Raw genomic sequence first — 19006 nt, forward strand, 5'->3', positions numbered from 1 at the left:
TACACATTTTGTCACGTTACAGCCTTATTATAATATGTATTAAATTGTTTTTTTCCCCCCTCATCAATCTACACACAATAACCCAGAATTACAAAGCAAAAACTGTTTATTTTATGTGTGCAAATGTATATTTAAAAAAAACTTAGATATCACATTTACATAAGTATTCAGACCCTTTACTCAGTACTTTGTTGAAGCACCTTTGGCAGCGATTACAACCTTGAGTCTTCTTGGGTTTGACGCTACAAGCCTGGCACACCTGTATTTGGGAAGTTTCTCCCATTCTTCTCTGCAGATCCTCTCAAGCTCTGTCAGATTGGATGGGGAGTGTTGCTGCACAGCTATTTTCAGGTCTCCAGAGATGTTCGATCAGGTTCAAGTCCGGGCTTAGGATCATTGTCCTGTTGTCCAGTCTGTGTATACTATACTGGGTGGGTAGAAAGTCAGAACAGATAGAGGATCTGGAGCCCTGAGGGGGAGAGAGAGAGAGAGAGAGAGAGAGAGGGATGGTAGAGAGTCAGAACAGAGAGAGAGAGAGCGAGAGATAGGGAGGGTAGAGAGTCAGAACAAAGGGAAAGAGAGAGAGAGGGATGGTAGAGAGTCAGAACAGATGGAAAGAGAGAAAGGGAGGGTAGAGAGTCAGAACAGAGAGAAAGAGAGCGAGAGATAGGGAGGGTAGAGAGTCAGAACAAAGGGAAAGAGAGAGAGAGGGATGGTAGAGAGTCAGAACAGATGGAAAGAGAGAAAGGGAGGGTAGAGAGTCAGAACAGAGGGAAAGAGAGAGAGAGATAGGGAGGGTAGAGAGTCAGAACAGAGGGAAAGAGAGAGAGGGAGGGTAGAGAGTTGGAACAGAGAGAAAGAGAGAGAGGAATGGTAGAGAGTCAGAACAGATGGAAAGAGAGAGAGGGAGGGTAGAGAGTCAGAACAGAGGGAAAGAGAGAGATAGGGAGGGGAGAGTCAGAACAGAGGTAAAGAGAGAGAGAGGGAGGGTAGAGAGTCAGAACAGAGGGAAAGAGAGCGAGAGGGAGGGTAGAGAGTCAGAACAGAGAGAGAGAGAGGGAGGGGGGGTAGAGAGTCAGAACAGAGGGAAAGAGAGACAGAGGGAGGGTAGAGAGTCAGAACAGAGGGAAAGAGAGAGAGGGAGGGTAGAGAGTCAGAACAGAGGGAAAGAGAGAGAGAGGGAGGGTAGAGAGTCAGAACAGAGGGAAAGAGAGAGAGAGGGAGGGTAGAGAGTCAGAACAGAGGGAAAGAGAGAGAGGGAGGGTAGAGAGTCAGAACAGAGGGAAAGAGAGAGAGAGAGGGAGGGTAGAGAGTCAGAACAGAGGGAAAGAGAGAGAGAGAGGGAGGGTAGAGAGTCAGAACAGAGGGAAAGAGAGCAAGAGGGAGGGTAGAGAGTCAGAACAGAGGGAAAGAGAGAGAGGGAGGGTAGAGAGTCAGAACAGAGGGAAAGAGAGCAAGAGGGATGGTAGAGAGTCAGAACAGAGGGAAAGAGAGAGATGGAGGGTAGAGAGTCAGAACAGAGGGAAAGAGAGAGTGGAGACAGAGGATGTGTGGAAGTTGCTTTATATTTGGTAATTGGGGGCCTTTGAGCCCTGATGGGCTGGGTGACATCAGTGACTCTCTGAGAGATATGAGTTGCTGTGGAGGGAGAGCAAGAGAGAGAGAGAGAGAGAGGGAGAGATTAGTCAGCAAAAATTATACAGGACGACGTTCGTCTTTAAATGTACTTCTTTTTTCTCTCTTTCCCCACTGTGGAAGATAAAGGACACACACACAAACACACACACACACACACACACACAGAGAGAGAGAGACACACACACACACACACACACACACACACACACAGAGACACAGACACACACACACACACACAAACACGAGGGGTAGGTAATCAGGAATTCCTCCCATGGTGTGTGCATTGATTTTTTCCCCTTCTCATTAACTAGCTGCTGACAGTGACCAGAGATGGCTAGATTGAGCTAGAGGTGTGTGTGTGTGTGTGTGTGTGTGTGTGTGTGTGTGTGTGTGTGTGTGTGTGTGTGTGTGTGTGTGTGTGTGTGTGTGTGTGTGTGTGTGTGTGTGTGTGCGTGCAAGCGTTTTTACGTGTGTGTTTTTGTGAGAGAGTTAACGGGACTTTCGATAAGAATGACACACACAACCCTGATTCCATTTTCTGCTTTGTTTTTCAATGAGGTCTTAGTGGAATAGAGACATGTGATTCATGAACCATTACTGCTGTTGGAAAACGACAGAAAGAGAGAAAGAAGGAAAGGAAGCAGTCCGTTCTGAACTGCTTCAAGGTCAGAAGTTGGTCATGATGTTTCTCTGAAACACAGAACACTAAAGTTGGTCATGATGTTTCTCTGAAACACAGAACACTAAAGTTGGTCATGATGTTTCTCTAAAACATCTAAGACTAAAGTTGGTCATGATGTTTCTCTGAAACACAGAACACTAAAGTTGGTCATGATGTTTCTCTAAAACAGTAGTGTTGGGTGGCACGGCAACAGGTCCAAAGTCAATCAGCTACTAACAGCTCCCACCTTAGACTCCCAAACAGAAAAGCTTGTTATTCTGTAGTTGACATAGCTAATAGAATGACCGATCTGGTGTGGATGTTTGCTCACCATGGAGATAGCAGTAGCTGGGTGAATCATTCACACTTGGACAGTCTGAGCTTCATTGACATAACAGCTGAAACCCCCCCGGCGTTGGATGTTCCGAGCCCCAATATACATAACAGTGGTTGGACGATCTACCTTGGTGTTGGAGCCCCATATACATAACAGTGGTTGGACGATCTACCAGGGTGTTGGAGCCCCATATACATAACAGTGGTTGGACGATCTACCTTGGTGTTGGAGCCCCATATACATAACAGTGGTTGGACGATCTACCTTGGTGTTGGAGCCCCATATACATAACAGTGGTTGGACGATCTACTTTGGTGTTGGAGCCCCATATACATAACAGTGGTTGGACGATCTACCTGGGTGTTGGAGCCCCATATACATAACAGTGGTTGGACGATCTATCTGGGTGTTGGAGCCCCATTATACATAACAGTGGTTGGACGATCTACTTTGGTGTTGGAGCCCCATATACATAACAGTGGTTGGACGATCTACCTGGGTGTTGGAGCCCCATATACATAACAGTGGTTGGACGATCTACCTGGGTGTTGGAGCCCCATTATACATAACAGTGGTTGGACGATCTACCTTGGTGTTGGAGCCCCATATACATAACAGTGGTTGGACGATCTACCTGGGTGTTGGAGCCCCATATACATAACAGTGGTTGGACGATCTACCTTGGTGTTGGAGCCCCATATACATAACAGTGGTTGGACGATCTACCTTGGTGTTGGAGCCCCATATACATAACAGTGGTTGGACGATCTACCTTGGTGTTGGAGCCCCATATACATAACAGTGGTTGGACGATCTACCTTGCTCTGGGTGTTGGAGCCTCATATACATAACAGTGGTTGGACGATCTACCTTGGTGTTGGAGCCCCATATACATAACAGTGGTTGGACGATCTACCTTGCTCTGGGTGTTGGAGCCCCATATACATAACAGTGGTTGGACGAGCTACCTTGGTGTTGGAGCCCCATATACATAACAGTGGTTGGACGATCTACCTTGGTGTTGGAGCCCCATATACATAACAGTGGTTGGACGATCTACCTTGGTGTTGGAGCCCCATATACATAACAGTGGTTGGACGATCTACCTTGCTCTGGGTGTTGGAGCCCCATATACATAACAGTGGTTGGACGATCTACCTTGGTGTTGGAGCCCCATATACATAACAGTGGTTGGACGATCTACCTTGGTGTTGGAGCCCCATATACATAACAGTGGTTGGACGATCTACCTTGGTGTTGGAGCCCCATATACATAACAGTGGTTGGACGATCTACCTTGGTGTTGGAGCCCCATATACATAACAGTGGTTGGACGATCTACCTTGGTGTTGGAGCCCCATATACATAACAGTGGTTGGACGATCTACCTTGGTGTTGGAGCCCCATATACATAACAGTGGTTGGACGATCTACCTTGCTCTGGGTGTTGGAGCCCCATATACATAACAGTGGTTGGACGATCTACCTTGCTCTGGGTGTTGGAGCCCCATGGAGATAACATTAGTTGGGTGAGTCATCTGTACTTGGAAAGTGTGAGTTTCATCTGCATAACAGCGGTTGGGAGACCCAGCTGCGGCCGGAGGTGTCAGCTCTGTTTGGATTGTATGAGCAATGTTAGATGAACAGCGGTTGGGAGACCCAGCTGCGGCCGGAGGTGTCAGCTCTGTTTGGATTGTATGAGCAATGTTAGATGAACAGCGGTTGGGCGACTCAGGAGTTATTGGACGATTCGAGGTTATGTGCATAACATCGGAATGGACAATTCAGCAGTGGTTGGACGAATCGGAAGCCCGTAGAAACAGCAGTGGTTGGATACACAACCCACAGCGAGACATTGAAACTAGGTCACCTCAGGTTGACACCTAAGCAGTGAAACAGGAAAGATACATATAGTCTACCTGATGACACATTGTGGTGAATATTCAAACGGCCTTGAAGCTTTTAGGAGGAGCCTCAGCTACATATATAAGATTAGTTACACAGACAGTGGAAAATTCAGTGTATATTTGCAGCTGAACCATGAACATGGTGTGAAGAACTTTACAAAACAACAAGAATTAGAAACAAAAGATAGAATGTCACATGACGTTTCTTCAACATACAATAACAGAGGCGAATGGTACTACCAGCATCCCAATATGGGCCTAAGAGTTGAGGAATATACACAGTTGAGGGAATCTACACCCTCTCCCTTGTGCAACATACAGCAGAGAAGGTGGCATGAAAGAGCCTCTAAAGACAGGCTGTATGACACAGAGGACCACAACACATATCAACACGACCTTCTGGTTCCACACAATGTACCTGTGTACCCTAGACACCCCCAACCCTTTGACTTAAGACGTAGGTCTGACAAAAACAGATTACAACAAGTTAGTCATGACATAGGACTGTCACCGAAGACCAAGGGTTACGATGGACCGCCAACTCGGTACAACAAACGGCTACAAAACGTTTGTCATGTTCCTACTACAGCAAAGGTGCAACGCCGTATACCTCTGGAATGGATCCCTGTGAAGGACAACCTGCCAAAACACAACGCAAGACTGGTGAGAGACAATGTCAGCAGCCGGCCCCAGCCCACCAGGGGCAGCAGTCGGTCCCACCCCCCAAGGGACAGCGTCGGGGCCCAGTCTCCCAGGGACCACAGCCGAGCTCACACCACCAGCGGCAGCAGAGACATGACCCATAGTTCTGTCAACCGTAGGCGAAGCAAAGAACCCAATACAGGCCTTAATGCTCAAAGGTTGTGTCCCCAAGTCTCCTGTAGCAGCGGCCGCAATGGTGGTCTTGGTAGCAGCGTCACATCAGCAAAGATTGGCAGATATGAAAACAGGTTTGCTTCACAAAGCCACAGCATGCCTAGATTACATAGACCGTCCACTGGCCCACATCAGAAACCTGTGACTGTGGACAATATTAAGAAGAGATCTGTCGACATGTCCTACAATCAGCCTGGTTCTCAGTCGAGCGTTAAAAGTGGTTGCAGAAAGAGGGCCTGGATGTTCAACAGGAGACCGAACAACAGTGAAGAAGTAGACAATAGCACATCAGCGGTTCTACACCATGTCACGGCTACCAATGAGGAGGCTAACCTACCTAGAGAACCCGGTGCAGATGATAGCGGAGATGATAGCGGAGATGAAAGCGATGACTCCAGCAGTGGAATCAGGGCTAAAGTACCTACAGAACCTGGTACAGATGATAACGGAGATGAAAGCAACACAAGTTCCTCCAGTGACTCTGTTCACACTAGCGATGATGACAAGGAGGACTGTCACAATTCTGTACCCAAACATGTCGCGGAAAGGGTATCCTCTCCAGTCAAACATAGTGTACCTATCAAACAAAAAAGTGCCAGAGTGGCTGGAGTCCAACAAGACCCTGATACTGAACCATGTGTATCTGCTGAGCCAGAGTATCAGTATACAGAGGATGCTGCCTGTTCTGGGACGGTATGCACTGTGCCTAATTCCCCCACCACAGATGACACAGAGCCTGTGTCGGCCCCAGCCGGGGCTACCTCTGCTGAGACGCAGACCCAGGAGCCAGACTCTGATGAGACTCAGGCCAATGATGTAGTGTCTGCTGAGACTGTGTCTGCAGAGACTCAGACCCCAGACTCTGATGAGACTCAGACCAAGGAGCTAGACTCTGATGAGACTCAGACCAAGGAGCTAGACTCTGATGAGACTCAGACCAAGGAGCCAGACTCTGATGAGACTCAGACCAAGGAGCCAGACTCTGATGAGACTCCGACCAAGGAGCTAGACTCTGATGAGACTCAGTCCAAGGAGCTAGACTCTGATGAGACTCAGACCAAGGAGCCAGACTCTGATGAGACTCAGACCAAGGAGCCAGACTCTGATGTGACTCAGACCAAGGAGCCAGACTGATGAGACTCAGACCAAGGAGGTAGTGTCTGCTGTACCCAAGCCCCAGTCTACAACTGAACCATCGTTCCAACAACCTATTGGTGAAACATGTGAAATGTCTCACAATGTGCCTGAATGTAGAGTTGACCATGCAATTGTATTAGCTGCGCCTGGGTATCAAGATAGGGCTGATGAAGTTGTCTCTGCGACAGAGCACGTAAACAGGGCCGGATGTGCTACCTCAAAGGAGCTTCAGACTGCCTTGGATAGCATGTTGGGTAACTTGTTTCCGCCTTGTGTTACAGGGGTACCGAGGTACCATCTGTAACAACTACTTGATTCTGCTGAACAGGCCCGTGCAATGTGCTTGCGGCTGTGTATTGTGCAGACTGTGTTACAGTGAACAAAGTGGTTGTCGCCTACACAATATATCGTCCACAAGGAGAGAGAGAGAGACAGAGAGAGAGTGAGAGAGAGAGAGAGAGAGAGAGAGAGAGAGAGAGAGAGAGAGAGAGAGAGAGAGATAAATAGAGAGAGAGATACCACTCTAAGCACCACACCCTTGCCAATTTTCCCTGCTCTGGAGAATGTAGGAGACTGGGATCTGGAACTCAACATAGATGATAAGTTCAAGACTGACAAGGAGGTCAACGTCCATGTGCAGCTGATTATGAATGAGGAGCAATCCTCTGGAGATGACACCCTGCGAAGAGGTATGTATATTTCCATGTATAGATATATCTGTCTATGTCTATGTTATACTACAATGACGAGCCCTGATCATGTAGCTGGACTGACAGTGTTCTCTTCCCGCGCAGCGTTCAACCATCTCATCACAGTGAATGACACCATGTCCTTCAGGTACTGGGTAAGCAAAGCAATGCCAGAAGAGGTGGCCTACAGATATGTCTGCATCCCTCATGTACCTGGGTTCTGGGATCACGTTGTGGTGGGAACCCGTCCCCTTCCCAGAACGGAGAAGCTGATCGGACCTGATGACTCCTTACCGAGATTGTTCAATGTGTCACTTGGGTCCTACAGGTTTCATTGGTGCTGTTTTGTCTTGAAGAAACAGATCATTTTGACTATGTGGTGCACTTTGTTGCCCAGGAGAGGGCAGTCTAAGGTCGTCACAGTTGTTGACAACAAACTGAGAAACCTCACCTCGAGCATAGAGTTTAGAAGAATGGTATTCCAACTTTGTAGGTGGTTTACAGCTCAGTACGTGTCACCACAAGACAGGCGGCTTAACCTTGTGTTAGATTGTAAACCCAGTGAAGGTGCTACTTTGGTCCATGTCATAGCTTTGTTGGCTTCCAGGATTGGGATGGAAACAGTAACACCTCACCTGGCCCAGCAACGGGTCAAAGATGATAGCAATTACTGTTTCAATGGCAGGAATGCCAACAGCATGTTCACATGCCCCTCAGACGGTAATTCAGGAGGTAATTACATCGATATTGTTGAGGAGTTTAGCTCCTACCACAACAGTGGCGATGATGTTATTGGTCTCACTCACATGTCCACAACCACAGAGTGTTACAGCTTCCTTTAAAGTAGAGCAATGATGTTTGTATAGTGTTACCTCAGTCTACAAGAGTCTACATGTGGGACCGTGTGGTGACATGATGCCTAAAGGTTATTTTAGGTCTTGTTTGACAATGGGCCCTGACTGATAAAAATGTATATGGTGATGTTCTCAATGTCACATGTTTACGATTTTATACCTTACTTTAATTGACCATATTACACCTGGGTAATGTGTATACCCTTTTGTATCAGCCAACCTTATATATCTATTGCCTTGAAATAAAATATGTCTTGCATATACATATATCTTGGTTGTGTTTATTTGAAAGATGACAGCGACACCACATTTTGAAAGACAATTGATGTGACAGTAATTGAGAATGAGCTGCCTATGATCGGGTGCACATCTATGTGGATTACTCAGTAGACACTGGTTCTGTGTTGCATTCCCAGCCTTAGTTCTACGCGGCCAGGGTCCGTTATCACCGCCAGAGGAATCAGAAGCTATTTCATTCAGCACAGGGATCTATCTGTGTACTGTCTATTTAGAACTTACAAAGGAAGGTGCTACTCGCCTCCCTATGTCAGTGAATCTGCTGGTCTTTCCATGTGATAGGGTAGTGGGGTATATGGTATCACTGTCGTCGTCGCTGTCCTCATCGTCGCTGTCGTCCTGGTAGTAGTGGTAATAACCACCACCTCGGTTTAGGTTGCTCAGGGTCTGCCTGTTGCTACACAGACAACATAAGGCTCTGAACAGCATCCAGACCATGCTGGAGGCTCGGCTCATAAGCTGCGCACTTTGTAAGTATACGGGAAAGCACGTTGGTATCGTGAACCAGACATCAAACGCTTGATAGTACAGACACCTTGGGCTATCGGATAGGACCGTGCAGGGAGATGACGAGAGCTACTACGAGCGGGTCCAGAGAGCATCTTTTCCGTTGCGAGAAGGAGCTTGCCGAAGCCGCTCTGGAAGACAGAGGGAGCTCCTACGTATTAGACATCTTCAGAAAACGTGAGCTTAGTCATCGTGAAAGGGCTCAGTGTGACAATGTCGACTACGAGCATTACGGGTTGATCCCTATCCATCGGGACGTCAACTCCTAGGCTTACGTAAGTAAGGGTTTGTAAGTAAGCATTTCAAGGTAATGCCTACACCTGTTGTGTTTGATGCAGTTGACAAATACAATTTGATTTCATTTCATTTTAACTATGCGTTTAATACACTTTATGTTGGTGTTTCTTTTATTTTGGCAGATACAGTACATGTACTGTATGTCTTTTTGATAGTTATTTTTGTAGAAACTATTGATCCTCTTTGGCTAAATTATGCTCTGTTGTATTTTAAACATTGAGAGCGGGCTCCTGTTGTTGGATTAAAAAATAATAATAATTGTAAAAAGTATTTATTTTGTATTTGTTTTGCCCCTTGGGCCCCCTACGGGCTTGGTCCCAGCTCCTGAATCACACATTTTACTAGTCACATTTATTTATTATGCAGTTTATATATTTTTATTAATCAATTAATTAAACAAGTGTCCCCTCTACCTCCTCTCCTCCCCATCTGACAAATAACAAAGTGTCCGCAGCAGCAGGCCTCTACACTCATTAAGAGTGGGCTCCTGAATCCCCCTGTGGTTGGCGGTTGCAGTAAAACATAAATATATACTACATACTGTATATTGTTTTATTTCTCCGGGGCCCAGGGGCAATAGCCCAGGTAAGCCAGCCCTTCCTATGTCAGAAAATAGCCAAGGCCTATTCACCTTATTCCTATGTGTTTCTGGATCAATCAATACAATTTCTGAATCCTTAAAATGTACATTTTGGTGTCTTGAAGTTTCCTATGACCTATAGGCCGAGGGAAATGCATTCATTTTGCAATGTATTAGCCTATTTCTTAGGTCTATAGAATATTTACTCCACAACTGAAATATCAACATCAGTCATGTCGATTGTATAGGATTCCAGCGCCTTGACAGATGCACACACACCACTGTGGTGACACGTCCCCTATATGACTATCTCTGTCCCCACGTTGTGATTGCCCCTCCCCCACTCCACTTTACCGCGCAGAGCCAGAGAGGGAAAATCACTTTCATCTGGAGAAGCTCGTCCGGTAACACGGGGCGGCCCATCTGCAGGTCCCCGCTGTTCCTAAAAGAAAGGTGAGCAATATCATATTTTCAACAATTGAAATGATATGGAAAGTTATTTTCATGCTGTAGTACAATTCCACCACCATAAATCGTTGTATTGGTTTATGAACTATGTTAGCCTAGTTAGCTTGTTTGTTGCTAGTGCTAATGTCCGCTCACTATCTAGCTAATGCACTAGTGAGCCAATTTTGTTGACATTTGGGCGGGTAGCTTGATTAGTTAACATAACTGTTGATAAAGAGACTGATATTTTATGGCTATTTCAGTCAATTCTATCAGTGTGGTTATAAGTAACATGCATAGACAGCTAAATGGGACACGTGATCCCCATAGATGAACTTGAGTAGGTAGCAGTTTGATAACATTAGATGGTGTTAGTTTAGCGAGCTAAAGTTGGCTGGCTGGAAACCAGGTGTTGTGCACCCCACCTTGCATCTCATAGCAGAGTGGAAGAGGGAAAGTCACAGATGGAATTTTTTACTGCTTCTAACGTGCTTGTTTTGTAGTCATCTAACAAACATACATTATGTCTCTTATAAATTGTAGGTTAAGCCATGAATGTTGATTGTCTGACAGCCTTGGTATAGTTAAGCAGTAAAGCACAAGGAAAGGCTGAGGACTGTTCTTACGTAAGAGGCAACGCGGAGTGCCTGCCTGGTTACAGCCCTTAACCTTGGTATATTGGCCATATACCACAAACCCCCGAGGTGCCTTATTTCTTAAATATACCACAGTTTCAGCCAATCAACATCCAGGACCCAAACTACCCAGTTTATAATGTCTGCTTTATTCCACAGATTAAGGATAGATTTGAGTTGGCCTGACGGAGAGATCTTCCAGGCGACTCCGGCCCATGGAGGATGCAGAGCATCACATCAGATCAAACATTGATAAACCAGTACTTTACCAGCGTTTTATCAATATCTTTAAAGGTAAGGTGAAGATTGAATATATTTCTGACAGTCCTAAATATGACAGCTATGAATTAGATGAATCAGATGTACATTTTAGAGGTTAGTGGGGAACAGTGAATTGGGATATATGGGCACAGTCACCCAGGAAAAAAGGTTTAAAGGAATAGTTTGCCGTGTTATGGTCATAGGATTCTTAAAGGTCCACTACAGTCACACGATGCTCCATCTGAAATCTCCTTCCACCTCAAAAGGCCCACCTTGAAAACCAATCATTGGTGTAGAAGACAAAGTAAGAGTGACAACTGAATCTAGCCTCTTGAAAGACAGAGCAGCGCATCCCCCTCCCTAAACCCCCTGCTGCACACCTGAACCTCATTTTGATTGGCAGTGATATGTGTGAGATCACTTTTAGACCGTGTGAGGTCATTTTATGAGAACAGTTGTTTTTGGAGAAGCTTGGCAAGTTGAATGGGGTGATCATGTGACCGGAGTGGACCTCCAGACAGTGATTATTCTCTGTAATAATTGACAAGCACAATGCAATATCTCCTAATGTTTGTATTTTGTGTCTGCTAAGGACGGGGAGTTTTTGCCACTGAATTCATATCCAAAGGAGACTTTGTTGTGGAGTACCGAGGTGAACTGCTTACACAACAGGAGGGCGAGGTCCGAGCTGATCAGTACAATGATTCTGCAAAGGTGTTTCTTTTCGATTTCCAATGGAAAGGAAGAACATGGTGGTAAGTAGGATTGATGAGAACAAAATAAACATATTTCTGCCTTTTGAGATCTAAAAAAAGCAACAACATTCAAATGGAGACAGACATTTAAATGGTTGGTGGCACAATATGCACTGTAGGCCTATCTCAGGCCCAGATACTAATTTGACCTTGTCCCTGACCTAAACAGTAAGGAACAATATTAGTCTTCAAACCAACTGGTTCGCTATCAGAGCATCTGCACTCCTTTTTTAAACAACAGTTAGGGACTTTTCTGCCCCTTTTCTGGAATAGAAACCCTGTGCTGCAATATCTTCATTAAACTGTGACATGTTATGTTTCTATGCAGCATTGATGCATCTGAAGAAGACTCCTCCCTTGGGAGACTCGTTAATGATGATCACTAAAGACTCAATCTCAAAATGAAGGCCATACAAGCAAACGATGAGCCACACTTGTACCTCTTCGCGACTCGAGATATTGCAGCTGGCGAAGAGTTGACTTATAGTTACGGTGATTCAGACTGGCCATGGAGAACACAGGTGAGGAACTTTTTAAGATGCTAGATGAAATTACCACCCATCTTGGAAGAGCCGGGAGGATGAGCAATTCACTACCCTGTCATGCAATATGTTGTGATGCAGACAGTGTCTCTTAACTACCAAGATGTAATTGATGTCTGATTGTTGTCTTGGTTCACTTAATTCAGGTCATCAAAACTGAATTGTCGTCCAGCCCAAAACCTGGTAAGAACTTTACTAAAGTCATAGATCAATATGAGTTTATTTTTTTCTATTATCACATTTACTATTTCACTTTCACAAATACACATTTATAGTCTAACATCAATTGCACTCGAATGCAGTGCACTTGTTACATACATCAAAAGTTAATATACAAATATACAATACATTCAAATATATGAAATAAAAACATTATCAATAAGAACTCAGTAGTTAGGCTCTTGTGGGCTCATTTAGTAGCCCAACTAATGAGGGATTTGCTCTTCTCCTGAAAAGTTCAGTCCTGCATCTGACCAGAATAGGATGTTCAAAACTAAACGCTACACCAGGCATTTCCTGTGTGCTTTCTTATACAGTAGGTCCCCAGATGTATACAATGCATTAGATCACGTTTTTTGATTTGAGGGGATTTTTCAGTGTTTTAAAAATGTTGATTATGTTTCAGCATCCAGGGGTTTGTCAGTTTCTACAAAAACAGTCTCTTAGTGCAGAGATGTCTGACTATTTTGCCTGTTGGTCACAGGCTGGGAGCAGAACAGGGGCTGTGGCAGAGCAGAGCACTTAGGGGTGAAGTCCCTTGCTCAAAGGCAAAACAGCAGTAGGTAGTACACAGGGATACACCGGTAACCCACCGGGCTTCAATATCCCCGTATACTACCTCCTGCCGTTGTGCCCATCAGCAAGGCACTTTACAACACACACATCACAGGCTGATAGCAGGACAGGGTCTCCAAAAAATTATTGTTCTACGTAATAATTGACTAGCACAATACAATAACTCCTAATGTTTGTATTTTTGTGTCTGCTAAGGACGACAAGTTGATTTACGGGGAGAGGTCGGGTAATGTAATTATGTGCCCGAGCACAAAACAACATATATGTAATTTTTGTCCTGTCTAAATCTGCCATGTCAGTCATCTTTAATTCCAACCAGAATAACCTCATGTTTTTTGGTCACCTGAAAGTACTAGTCCCGTGCGAATCAACATCAAGTTTTATTTGTCACATGCGCCGAATAAAACAGGTGCTTACTTACAAGCCCTTAACCAACAATGCAGTTCAAGAAATAGAGTTAAGAAAATATATACTAAATAAAATAAGTCAGCTTTTGCAGACACGTCTCCCCCCGCATCAGTATAGAAAGGGTCCCTAGCAAACTGCATCAGTATAGAAAGGGTCCCTAGCAAACTGCATCAGTATAGAAAGGGTCCCTAGCAAACTGCATCAGTATAGAAAGGGTCCCTAACAAACTGCATCAGTATAGAAAGGGTCCCTAACAAACTGCATCAGTATAGAAAGGGTCCCTAGCAAACTGCATCAGTATAGAAAGGGTCCCTAACAAACTGCATCAGTATAGAAAGGGTCCCTAACAAACTGCATCAGTATAGAAAGGGTCCCTAACAAACTGCATCAGTATAGAAAGGGTCCCTAACAAACTGCATCAGTATAGAAAGGGTCCCTAGCAAACTGCATCAGTATAGAAAGGGTCCCTAACAAACTGCATCAGTATAGAAAGGGTCCCTAGCAAACTGCATCAGTATAGAAAGGGTCCCTAACAAACTGCATCAGTATAGAAAGGGTCCCTAGCAAACTGCATCAGTATAGAAAGGGTCCCTAGCAAACTGCATCAGTATAGAAAGGGTCCCTAACAAACTGCATCAGTATAGAAAGGGTCCCTAGCAAACTGCATCAGTATAGAAAGGGTCCCTAACAAACTGCATCAGTATAGAAAGGGTCCCTAGCAAACTGCATCAGTATAGAAAGGGTCCCTAACAAACTGCATCAGTATAGAAAGGGTCCCTAACAAACTGCATCAGTATAGAAAGGGTCCCTAGCAAACTGCATCAGTATAGAAAGGGTCCCTAGCAAACTGCATCAGTATAGAAAGGGTCCCTAACAAACTGCATCAGTATAGAAAGGGTCCCTAACAAACTGCATCAGTATAGAAAGGGTCCCTAGCAAACTGCATCAGTATAGAAAGGGTCCCTAACAAACTGCATCAGTATAGAAAGGGTCCCTAGCAAACTGCATCAGTATAGAAAGGGTCCCTAGCAAACTGCATCAGTATAGAAAGGGTCCCTAACAAACTGCATCAGTATAGAAAGGGTCCCTAGCAAACTGCATCAGTATAGAAAGGGTCCCTAACAAACTGCATCAGTATAGAAAGGGTCCCTAGCAAACTGCATCAGTATAGAAAGGGTCCCTAACAAACTGCATCAGTATAGAAAGGGTCCCTAACAAACTGCATCAGTATAGAAAGGGTCCCTAGCAAACTGCATCAGTATAGAAAGGGTCCCTAGCAAACTGCATCAGTATAGAAAGGGTCCCTAGCAAACTGCATCAGTATAGAAAGGGTCCCTAACAAACTGCATCAGTATAGAAAGGGTCCCTAACAAACTGCATCAGTATAGAAAGGGTCCCTAACAAACTGCATCAGTATAGAAAGGGTCCCTAACAAACTGCATCAGTATAGAAAGGGTCCCTAGCAAACTGCATCAGTATAGAAAGGGTCCCTAACAAACTGCATCAGTATAGAAAGGGTCCCTAACAAACTGCATCAGTATAGAAAGGGTCCCTAACAAACTGCATCAGTATAGAAAGGGTCCCTAACAAACTGCATCAGTATAGAAAGGGCCCCTAACAAACTGCATCAGTATAGAAAGGGTCCCTAACAAACTGCATCAGTATAGAAAGGGCCCCTAACAAACTGCATCAGTATAGAAAGGGTCCCTAACAAACTGCATCAGTATAGAAAGGGTCCCTAGCAAACTGCATCAGTATAGAAAGGGACCCTAGCAAACTGCATCAGTATAGAAAGGGTCCCTAACAAACTGCATCAGTATAGAAAGGGTCCCTAACAAACTGCATCAGTATAGAAAGGGTCCCTAACAAACTGCATCAGTATAGAAAGGGTCCCTAGCAAACTGCATCAGTATAGAAAGGGTCCCTAACAAACTGCATCAGTATAGAAAGGGTCCCTAGCAAACTGCATCAGTATAGAAAGGGTCCCTAACAAACTGCATCACCTTTGTGGGGAGACTAAAATCATCAAATCTTGTTGCAAAGTTACAATGTGTATATCATTGACCGCTAGCCAGAAATAGCAATGTTTTTCTTTCTTCCTCGTTATGCAGACATAAGCACACCTGGCACCATCGAGGTGCAGCTGTTTACTTTCTACACGGGTTGTTATTTTTCAGTTTCCTCCTAAGAACAGATTGTAGTGGTAAAATAAAAAGGGATACATTTTTTTGGTGCCATTTAGGTGAAATTGATCTCCAAGCTTCACTCCAGTCAAAACGGCCTTTGCGAGTGTTTGATTCCATTCATTTGCTATGTGCTCCAGCTTATTTGTATTTAAAACAACTTTTTAAACTTTTATTTAACTCGTCAAGTCAGTTAAGAACAAATTCTTATTTTCAATGACGGCCTAGGAACAGTGGGTTAATTGCCTTGTTCAGGGGCAGAATGACAGATTTTTACCTTGTCAGCTCGGGGATTCAATCTTGCAACCTTTCGGTTACTAGTCCAACACTCTAACCACTAGGCTACCTGCCGTCCCTACACTCTAACCACTAGGCTACCTGCCGTCCCTACACTCTAACCACTAGGCTACCTGCCGTCCCTACACTCTAACCACTAGGCTACCTGCCTCCCCAGCTTAGCCAACGTTTGCTTGCCATTTTTCTTCCTTGACCTTTTCCATTGTCCAGCCTAGCCTTCTATAGTTACCCACTGTATTGTCCAGCCAGCCTTCTATAGTTACCCACTGTATTGTCCAGCCAGCCTTCTATAGTTACCCACTGTATTGTCCAGCCAGCCTTCTATAGTTACCCACTGTATTGTCCAGCCCAGCCTTCTATAGTTACCCACTGTATTGTCCAGCCCAGCCTTCTATAGTTACCTACTGTATTGTCCAGCCCAGCCTTCTATAGTTACCCACTGTATTGTCCAGCCAGCCTTCTATAGTTACCCACTGTATTGTCCAGCCAGCCTTCTATAGTTACCCACTGTATTGTCCAGCCAGCCTTCTATAGTTACCCACTGTATTGTCCAGCCTAGCCTTCTATAGTTACCCACTGTATTGTCCAGCCTAGCCTTCTATAGTTACCTACTGTATTGTCCAGCCCAGCCTTCTATAGTTACCCACTGTATTGTCCAGCCAGCCTTCTATAGTTACCCACTGTATTGTCCAGCCTAGCCTTCTATAGTTACCCACTGTATTGTCCAGTCAGCCTTCTATAGTTACCCACTGTATTGTCCAGCCAGCCTTCTATAGTTACCCACTGTATTGTCCAGCCAGCCTTCTATAGTTACCCACTGTATTGTCCAGCCAGCCTTCTATAGTTACCCACTGTATTGTCCAGCCAGCCTTCTATAGTTACCCACTGTATTGTCCAGCCAGCCTTCTATAGTTACCCACTGTATTGTCCAGCCAGCCTTCTATAGTTACCCACTGTATTGTCCAGCCAGCCTTCTATAGTTACCCACTGTATTGTCCAGCCCAGCCTTCTATAGTTACCCACTGTATTGTCCAGCCCAGCCTTCTATAGTTACCCACTGTATTGTCCAGCCCAGCCTTCTATAGTTACCCACTGTATTGTCCAGCCAGCCTTCTATAGTTACCCACTGTATTGTCCAGTCAGCCTTCTATAGTTACCCACTGTATTGTCCAGCCCAGCCTTCTATAGTTACCCACTGTATTGTCCAGCCCAGCCTTCTATAGTTACCCACTGTATTGTCCAGCCAGCCTTCTATAGTTACCCACTGTATTGTCCAGCCAGCCTTCTATAGTTACCCACTGTATTGCCCAGCCTTCTATAGTTACCCACTGTATTGTCCAGCCCAGCCTTCTATAGTTACCCACTGTATTGTCCAGCCTTCTATAGTTACCCACTGCATTGTCCAGCCAGCCTTCTATAGTTACCCACTGTATTGTCCAGCCCAGCCTTCTATAGTTACCCACTGTATTGTCCAGCCCAGCCTTCTATAGTTACCCACTGTATTGTCCAGCCCAGCCTTCTATAGTTACCCACTGTATTGTCCAGCCAGCCTTCTATAGTTACCCACTGTATTGTCCAGTCAGCCTTCTATAGTTACCCACTGTATTGTCCAGCCCAGCCTTCTATAGTTACCCACTGTATTGTCCAGCCCAGCCTTCTATAGTTACCCACTGTATTGTCCAGCCAGCCTTCTATAGTTACCCACTGTATTGTCCAGCCAGCCTTCTATAGTTACCCACTGTATTGTCCAGCCAGCCTTCTATAGTTACCCACTGTATTGTCCAGCCCAGCCTTCTATAGTTACCCACTGTATTGTCCAGCCAGCCTTCTATAGTTACCCACTGTATTGTCCAGCCAGCCTTCTATAGTTACCCACTGTATTGTCCAGCCCAGCCTTCTATAGTTACCCACTGTATTGTCCAGCCAGCCTTCTATAGTTACCCACTGTAGGGAAAAGGTTTTGGGGGGCTCATATCAGAGAAGAGAAAAGCAGTCAATCATGTCAATAACTGTTTTATCCCTCCTCTGTAGTCCCAAATTAAGTCCAAGTGATTGATGCCACTCAATAAACAAACCTCAGCTACAAACTCCTCATCAAGCATTTACACTAGTATGTGTTGGGTTTGTTGTGGCGGCAATTGCAGAGAAATGCAATTATCTCCTCCCTAAACTCTCATACTCTCTTGAGAGCATTAGGCCTACCCTTACTCAGCTACCTAACATCATTATGTAAAAGTAGATCATGATGCTCAGCAGACTACGAAACGAGCCATGTTGAAGGATAAATGTTGATCGGAACAAGTTTATGATAGTCAAAGCTGAGTCCATTGTTTTTTAAGTCACAGCTGAGTTTAGCCAAAGCATGTTCAGGCAGTGTGGTCTATCCGCGTTGAAAGAGCCAATAGGCGGGCAGACAGACCCTTGTACCCCTGTTAGCAGCTCTGATTGGCAGTAACTGGTATGTTACTGATATTGATTGACAGCACTTAATGGGCAGGGCTATAAGAAAAGAGATTCTCCCATTGGATAATATTGAGCAAGGGCTCATTTTGTTACTAAATATCAGATTTATTTCTGCTGGGATAAAAAAAATAATAATAATTAAGCAAAATGATCTTTCAAAAAATGTATAAAACAACATCTCATGGCACATTAGGGACTGTGAAATGGCAGACACAGTCTGTGACACTAACACACACAATCTACACCCACATTATTCTTTAGTTGTATTGTTTGTGTAAGTCATTGTATTCTAATGCTATTTCTAACCCTAAACCCCCTAGAAACAGCCTTATTCCTTGTCGGGACCTGCAAATGTCCCCAGTTGGTCGAATGTTTGTCAGTTTGCTATTCTTGCGTGGAATTCTGGTCCCCACAAGTATAGTTAAACATGTCCACTCTCA

The 19006-nt window shown here is 44.8% G+C and overlaps 1 long non-coding RNA gene across 1 annotated transcript; it reads left to right on the forward strand.

Moving 5' to 3' along the window:
• Positions 1-11027: 11027 nt before the first annotated feature.
• LOC120042390 lies at positions 11028-12327 on the forward strand. Its single transcript, XR_005476092.1, has 3 exons — positions 11028-11156; positions 11716-11878; positions 12207-12327. It is a non-coding gene; the product is annotated as an uncharacterized LOC120042390 (long non-coding RNA).
• Positions 12328-19006: the final 6679 nt, after the last annotated feature.

The sequence above is a fragment of the Salvelinus namaycush genome, unplaced genomic scaffold (assembly GCF_016432855.1).
Source record: "Salvelinus namaycush isolate Seneca unplaced genomic scaffold, SaNama_1.0 Scaffold67, whole genome shotgun sequence".
NCBI classification, from domain to species: Eukaryota; Metazoa; Chordata; class Actinopteri; order Salmoniformes; family Salmonidae; genus Salvelinus; species Salvelinus namaycush.